Below are 8,449 nucleotides of genomic sequence, written 5' to 3'. Positions count from 1 at the left end.
AAAGAATCTGTTATGTGTCAATCTGTGCGTGTATTAGTGGTCATGCGAGCGGCCTAACCACCCACCCCGGGGCAACTACCCCCTTTACCCACCCCCTCTACCTCATTAACCATTTCATTCCCTTAGCGGATAGCAGCTGAAGCAATGAAGCTGCTTTTATTTTAATTGCAGCAGGGTTTTTTTTGAGCTGAACCACATGAGCAAATGCCATAGTAGCCAAAGGGGGCTAATAGCGTCTTTGCCCATTTGTGATGCAAAAAAACAAAAAATAGAAAATGTAATCAAATAAACATTAAACTACAATACAACAAAAAATAATAGCTAATACACCCATTGATTGCCACTGTGGTTACATATGCCCTCAATGGGAGCACAGATAACCACAATGGCAATGAATGGGCACCCTACTAAAGCAGCGCAGTCGCCTATTAGAGATGAACAGAGAGAGTGACTGAACCTGTCTACTCTCACTGCGCAGATCTTCCAGATTGTTGCAGCACAGTAGGATTAACACAGGGGGTGTTCCATTCAGACGCAGGGACCCCCGCTGTGTTAATCCTGATGGGCAATTGCCCCCTGCTCTGCACTTTGCTGTGAACACTCCACGTTTGGTCCGCGGTTCACCAGCACATACGCTGGGTCAAGTTGCAGATAAAGCTGGCTATATCTGTATCTCGTCTAAGTGTGTGAGGGTGTGCTAATGTGTGAGCGGTAGTAAAATAATGAATTCCATTTGTGTTTGGGTAAACAATAAGTTCTGGGACTTTATGTTGCTGCTGTTAAGCGATCCTTGCTTCTCTCCTCAGATATTTTTCCCGGAATGTCAAAATACTGTTTATCCTTTAATGAAGTAATGGTTTTGCTCTCTCTTGATTAAATGTGAAACTCATGATTGCTAAGGGAGCTTTTAAAGAATGCTTTGATTTGATTTCCTGTGTGTAAGTGAGAGAGTTACATTAGGGTTAGACGCTCCTTTAAAGCAGCAAAACCTGACAAATCCTGTGGGGGTTTTTTTTTTCTGTTCGGTAGTACTAGATTTAACTCCTAATGCCATTTATAATGTACTGATCAGCCTTTGGTTTGTAGAGCAACCATTTATAAAAAAAAAAAAAAAAAAAAGTCCAAAAAAGACAAATATGAGAATTCTTGTATATCCTAGAACAATACCACGAAGTCTCCCTTTTGGATGATCATAATGACATGAAAAATGTGGCTAGTCGTCTGGAAGATAGCACCTACCTGGTTCTTTCTACATAGAAATATACAGCAGCCAGGAAAAATAAAGCGTCAAAGATTTCTTCTAAAACTATCTGGTTGTAAACATAGTCAATGTGTGGAAAAATCACAGTTGAATTATAAGGAGACAAACACTCACGTGCTGTGAGTTAGAGATTGGCTCGTAGATAATTCCATCAGAAAGGGAGCCTCTGGTGTCAGAAGCGGATTACAAAATCTGCCGCGCCATGGCGCTTAGCTGTTGCGGCCGCCTCCTTGTTGCCGCCCCCGTCCTTCTTCTGAACCGCAGCGTCAAGTGCTTTATCAAGGTGTAGTTCAAAAACCCCAAACCTGAGCATTAAATAGCAGGCGTACCCGGACAGGGCCGCCAACAGAAATCATGGGGCCCGGGACAAATGAAAGGAGCAAAGCCCCTCCCCCCCCCCCACCCCACCCCAAACCCGTAGCACACTGACCACGAAAAAATATCTTTTAGCGCACAACTTTTACTTAACTGTTTTCTTATTGTGATACAGAAAAAAAAATTACAATGCAACCTGTTTATTTTTATATTTTCAACAAAAGACATGTGACTGCCTGGGTGGGTGAGTGGGTGAATGACAGGGACTGGGTGGGTGAATGATAGTAGAATGACAGTTGGGTGAATGTCGGTGGGTGGGTGAATGACAGTGGGTGGGTGAATAACGGTGGGTGGGTGAATGACGGTGGGTGGGTGAATGACAGTGGGTGGGTGAATGACAGTGGGTGGGTGAATGACAGTGGGTGGGTGAATGACAGTGGGTTGAATGACATTGGGAGGGTGGGTGAATGACAGTGGGTGGGTGAATGACGGTGGGTGGGTGAATGACGGTTGGTGGGTGGATGGTTGAATGACGGTGGGTGGGTGAATGACGGTGGGTGGGATGGTTTGAATGACTGTTGAATGACAGTGGGTGGGTGGGTGAATGACAGTGGGTGGGTGGGTGGGTGGGTGAATGACAGTGGGTGGGTGGGTGGGTGGGTGAATGACAGTGGGTGGGGGTATGAATGACAGTTCAATGACAGTTGGGGGAATGACAGTGGGTGGGTGGGTGGGTGGGTGAATGACCGTTGAATGACAGTTGAATGACAGTGGGTGGGTGGGTGAATGACAGTGGGTGGGTTGGTGAATGAATGACAGTGGGTGGGTTGGTGAATGACAGTTGAATGACAGTGGGTGGGTGAATGAATGACGGTGGGTGAATGATGGTGGGTGGGTAGGTGAATGACGGTGGGTGAGTAAATGACGGTGGGTGCGTGAATGATGTTGGGTGGGTGAATGACGGTGGGTGGGAGACAGTGGGTGGGAGACGGTGGGTGGATGGGAGACTGTTTGGGAGACGGTGGGTGGGTGGGAGATGGTTTGGGAGACGGTGGGTGGGTGGTTGGGAGACGGTTTGGGAGACGGTGGGTGGGTGATGGTTTGGGAGATGGTGGGTGGGAGTCGGTTTGGGAGACGGTGGGTGGGAGACGGTTTGGGAGACGGTTGACGGTGACTGGGAGACAGTGACTGGGTGGGTGGGAGACAGTGACTTAGACAGTGACTTGGGAGACAGTGACTTAGATAGTGACTGGGTGGGTGAGTGACTATTGGAGACAGTGACTGGGTGGGTAGGAGACAGTGACTAGGTGGGTGTATGGGAGACAGTGACTGGGTGGGTGGATGGTAGACAGTGACTGGGTGGGTTGATGGTAGACAGTGACTGGGTGGGTGGATGGTAGACAGTGACTGGGTGGGTGGATGGTAGACAGTGACTGGGTGGGTGGATGGTAGACAGTGACTGGGTGGGTGGATGGTAGACAGTGACTGAGTGGGTGGATGGTAGACAGTGACTGGGTGGGTGGATGGGTGACAGTGACTGGGTGGGTGACAGTGACTGGGTGGGTGGGAGACAGTGACTTTTCAGTGACTTAGATAGTGACTGGGTGGGTGAGTGACTATTGGAGACAGTGACTGGGTGGGTAGGAGACAGTGACTGGGTGGGTGGGTGTATGGGAGACAGTGACTGGGTGGGTTGATGGTAGACAGTGACTGGGTGGGTGGATGGTAGACAGTGACTGGGTTGGTGGATGGTAGACAGTGACTGGGTGGGTGGATGGTAGACAGTGACTGGGTGGGTGGATGGTAGACAGTGACTGGGTGGGTGGATGGTAGACAGTGACTGGGTGGGTGGATGGTAGACAGTGACTGGGTGGGTGGATGGTAGACAGTGACTGGGTGGGTGACAGTGACTGGGTGGGTGACTGGGTGAGTGGGTGGGTGACAGTGACTGGGTGAGTGGGTGGGTGACAGTGACTGGGTGGGTGACAGTGACTTGACAGTGACTGGGTGGGTGACAGTGACTGGGTTGACAGTAGCTGGCTGGGAGACAGTGACTGGGTGGGTGACAGTGACTGGGTGGGAGACAGTGACAGTGGGTGATAGTGACTTGGTGGGGTGACTTACCTTGACCGGGTGGGTGCAGCTTTCTGCCAGACGCTTTCCTCTCATGCCCCCGATATCCCTGCGGCAGCTGCCCGGGACGGGAGGTGGGCCTTGGGGGCATGGGCTCGGGGGGGCGCGGGTGGTGGGGCGACGGGAGGTGGGCTCGGGGGGGGGGGGGCGACGGGAGGTGGGCTCGGGGGGGAGGGCTCGGGGGGAGCGCGGGAAGCTGGCCGCGGGGGGAAGCAGGCCGCAGGAGGAGCTGGTACTTCCCCCTCCGTCCCACGTTGGGAGCAGGGGGGGGAGATGCGGGCCGCAAGATGATCTGGTCCTTCCCCCTCCATCCCACGTTAGGAGCGGGGCAGGGGGGAAGATGTGGGCCACAGGAGGATCTGGGGGAGGGAGGGTGGAAAAAGAGCGGGCCCTGCGCATGCGCGCCGAGACCGCGGGTAATCGCCGCCATTTTTTTTAAATGTATTTAATTAACTGGCGCCCGGCCGTGCAGGGAGCCCGTCGGCCGGGCTCCCCTGACCCACGGGGCCCGGGACGCCAGTGCCCTTTCTCCCCCGCTGTTGGCGGCCCTCTACCCGGATGTATCGAGGGCATGGCGCAAACCCCTCAATGCGATCCCCTGCTCCCCTTCTTTGAGCATTACGTTTGAAGAGACTATCAAGGCAGTTTTACTTGAAGGGTTGAGTGGAGAAGTGCATTTTTTTTATTGATATATTTTTTCACTTTATTGTTTTCACTATATTTTCAATTCACTTGATCACACGTTGGGCTGTCATATACACCCTAGTTCTAAATTATACACTTTTTGCATGTTGTTGATAATAAATAGTTTATATGTACCAGTCACATCTGGCACCATTTGGGTTTTTGCTTTTGGTGATTGTGCATTGGCTGTTAGGAGCGCCACCCTAGTTTTTTTTGTTGGGGGGGGGGGGGGTTCTAAGTATGTGGGTGAGGATCTTGGATGTGCGTCTATTATTGATTGTGTGTGTGAACGTATCAGATACAGAGGCGAGAATTTTTTTCTACTACTTAGGACATTCACATATTTCAAACATAAAACATTATTAGATCTTAATCTAAGTCCTAATAATAGATAAAGATGACCTGATCAAATAAATAACACAAACATGATACTTTTTCAACATTTATTTATCCACAAATGATTCAACATTCAAAATCCATGTGTGAAAAAGTATGTGAACCTTTAGATTCAGTATCTGGTTGAACCCCATTGAGCAGCAATAACTTCAACGAAGCGTTTCCTGTAACTGATGGTCAGTCTCACATCGGTTTTGAGAGATTTTCGACCATTCCTCCTTACAGAACTGCTTCAACTCAGTGACATTTGAAGGCTTCTTTCCATGGACAGCTCACAACATTTCAATGGGGTTTGGGTCTGGACTTTGAGTAGGCCATTCTAAAATGTGAAATGTCTTCTTCTGCAGCCATTCTTTTGTAGATCTGCTTATATGTTAAGGATCATTCTTTTGCTGCATTGCCCACTTTCACTTCAGCTTCATCTAACAGATGCATGGCCTGAAATTCTCCTCTAGAATCTTCTGATGCAATGCAGAATATATGGTTGCGTCAATGATGGCAAGCCGTCCAGGTCCTGAGGCAGCAAAGCAGCCCCAAACCATCACACGCTCACTACCATGCATGACGGTTGGGATGAGGTTCTTCTGTTCAAACGCAGTTTTGGTTTTCGCCAAAAATAACGTTTCTCATTGAGGCCAAAACGTTCGACCTTTGACTCGTCTGTCCAGAAAACATTGTTCCAGAAGTCTTGTAGATAATCTATGTGGTCTTTAACGAACTTCAGACGGCAGCAATATTCTTTTTAGAGAGCAGTGGTTTCCTCCTGGCTATCCTTCCATGAACACCATTCTTGCTCAGTCTTTTTCTGATAGTAGTCATAAACACTCACATTAGCCAAGGTGAGAGTGACCTGTAATATCCCTGGATGTTACTCTGGGGTTCTTTCTGACTTTCTGGATGATTTGCTGGTTTTGTTCTTGGAGAGATTTTGATACGATGATTGCTTTTGGGAAGAGTGACTGTGGTCTTGAACTTTCTCTATTTTTCTGACAGTGGATGGGTGGGAACTCAAATCTGATGAGCATCAATAAATGCTTTTCTGAGGTCCTCAGAGATTTCTTTTGATCGTGGCATGATATGTGTCCACACACCTGTATGGTGAAGACCAAACGCACAACATTTCTGATGTTTATATAGTGTGGGGTGTCTCAAACTGGCACCTAATTATTTAAACACTTGATTACAATTATCCCCTTTAATTTAGCTGATAAAACCAGGGTTTCGCTTACTTTTGCACATACCCTGACTCTTAATTACGCCTTATTTGCCTAATTCATACATTATTTTGTTTCAAAAGACAATATGGTTAATATAAACCATATTGGATATTTAAGAAAAGACTGGCTTTGATTTTAGAAGGCTATCATGGAAAAACTGCAGAATTTCCCTAATTAACATTGGGGTTCACCAACTTTTTCCCACCAATGTAAATCTCCCGTGTCACGTGGGCCAATAGGAAGCTGCAACGCCGTTACTGTATACTGGGGCTACATTTCCTGGTAAGTATCTCGGTAGCCAGGGTTCAGCTCTGACCCCCTCCTTCCCAGCCATGTATAAAAAGGAAAGGTCCGGGAGGGGGAGGGGGACTGCAGCTTTAAATCAGACTGGATCTCTGCTGTTTTTAATGAGGTGTGTGCGTGTTACTGAGTGCGTTACTGAGTGTGTGTTACAAAGAGTGTGTGCGAGAGTATATAGCTGTTATTGAGAGTGTATTATGGAGTCTGTGTGTGTGTGTGTTACTGAGAATGTGTTACTGAGTGTGTGTGCGATAGAGAGTATATAGCTGTTATTGAGAGTGTGTTACGGAGTCTGTGTGTGTTCCAGAGAGTGTGAGTGTGTTACTGAGAGTGTGTGTATGTGTTACTGAGTGTGCGTATGTGTTACTGAGAGTGTGCGTGTGATAGAGCGTCCGTGAATATAAACTGAGAAACGTGTCCCTGATATATGAAAGTATTCATTGTGAATGTGTGTTACTATTACTTTTGTAACCCTTCTATGGTACCCCACCCGACATGAGTATGGGGGGTACACTCCTTCTGGTTACTCTGAGTGGTCTTGGTGCTGTGACCTGCTGGTAAACAGGAGGGCTGAGTGCTCCGCGGTGTTGTGGGGAGAACCAGGACATGGACAGGAGGTGTGGTGTGGGACAGGTTACCTTGTTCTCTCAGGGTGCACAGCGCCTCCAGACAGTAGGGATCCCCTGGGGTCTCCAGAGGAGAGACCCCCACTGACACTCCATTCTCCAGACACTAGGAACAGGGACACACACAGCAGCTTCTTTTCTGTGGATCTTTATTCAGAGCAGCATACAGCAGAACATGATAGGCCTGATTTGCTTTCTGCCCTTCTGCTCATGGCAGCTTGATTCCCCTCCCTCCTCACCCAGATGGGGCAGGAAGGAGAGAACTCTTCTTGGCTTGCTATCTCTCTCAGCTCTCTCTGAAGACTAACTGACACACTAAATTTAGGAAACATGCCTCAATTTGAATATCCTCAGGGAGTGTCTCTAACTTTGAATCATTACAACTCAAAGCTGGATACCGATTGACTCACACACATCAGGGGGTGTTCCAAACCATATCCACCCTTTGGATTAACATGCTCAAAGGTTGCTTAGGCCCGCTCCTGAATATTGCTACAATACTCAGAGCTGAAATGCAAAACAGGCCAACTGAAGGAATTAACCTTTCCACTGCCAGTTCTAACAGGACTGACAGAGGAAAGGCCCAGAATTAGCAATAGCTGCCGAAGGCCAGGCTATACTTTATTTATTTATTTATTTATAAAATATTTCACCAGGAAGTAATACATTGAGAGTTACCTCTCGTTTTCAAGTATGTCCTGGGCACAGAGTTAAGACAAATAATACATGGTTACAAATACAGTTACATAAATGAACAGGCTATACATTATACAGTGGTGGGCGAGCTGACTCTAATGCGGCCGCCACCGCAGTTTTAAAATAGCTCGGGCGGCGCACGTGCTGTCTCCGGCCGAAACCAGGTCGGTTTCGGCCGGTTTTCCCGCGCCTCGGGCGCTTTCAATAGTAAGCGCCATTAGCGCTTATCTATTGAAGCGGCCGCCGCGCGGGAAACTCCATTTTTAAACGAGAACGGACCCGCGGCTAGCCCGCTACGCTCCTGGCCAGCTCCCGGCAAGCTTTAAACTGAGCATTTTACATATGTACACACACACACACATACATTGCAGACACTGAGCGGTAACAGCGCGAATATATACTTTTTGGAGTCTTCCCCCCCGATCGCCCGGCTCCACGCTCACTGCCGTGCGCGCGGCCATAGCATACAATGGCTGGCTAACCACAGCCAATTATAAGTGCAGCAAGCGCGCCCACTATATTACGGGCCTTATTCTCATACTACATACCCAATGCAATTTCCTCGGTCACTGGTACTGTGTCCCTTAGCATCTGCTTTATATGTACAATGATTTTTCCTTACTATGTTTGATGGATTTGTCACAACAATCAAGGCCTGAGGGGACTGGGGACCACTACTATTTTATGGCATGTTGTTTCATTTTGCTTGATAAGGAGTGTGCGGCAGAAAGGGTCCAAAAAGCTGTTCCCCATTATTTAAGAAAAGTGTGCTGTGCTACAGTCTAGCACTGTGCCACTACATTCTAATAGGGCCTCCAATC

Source organism: Ascaphus truei, chromosome 5 (assembly GCF_040206685.1).
Source record: "Ascaphus truei isolate aAscTru1 chromosome 5, aAscTru1.hap1, whole genome shotgun sequence".
Taxonomy (NCBI): Eukaryota; Metazoa; Chordata; class Amphibia; order Anura; family Ascaphidae; genus Ascaphus; species Ascaphus truei.
The sequence above is the reverse complement of the archived record's forward strand: the minus strand, read 5'-3'. Positions refer to the sequence as shown.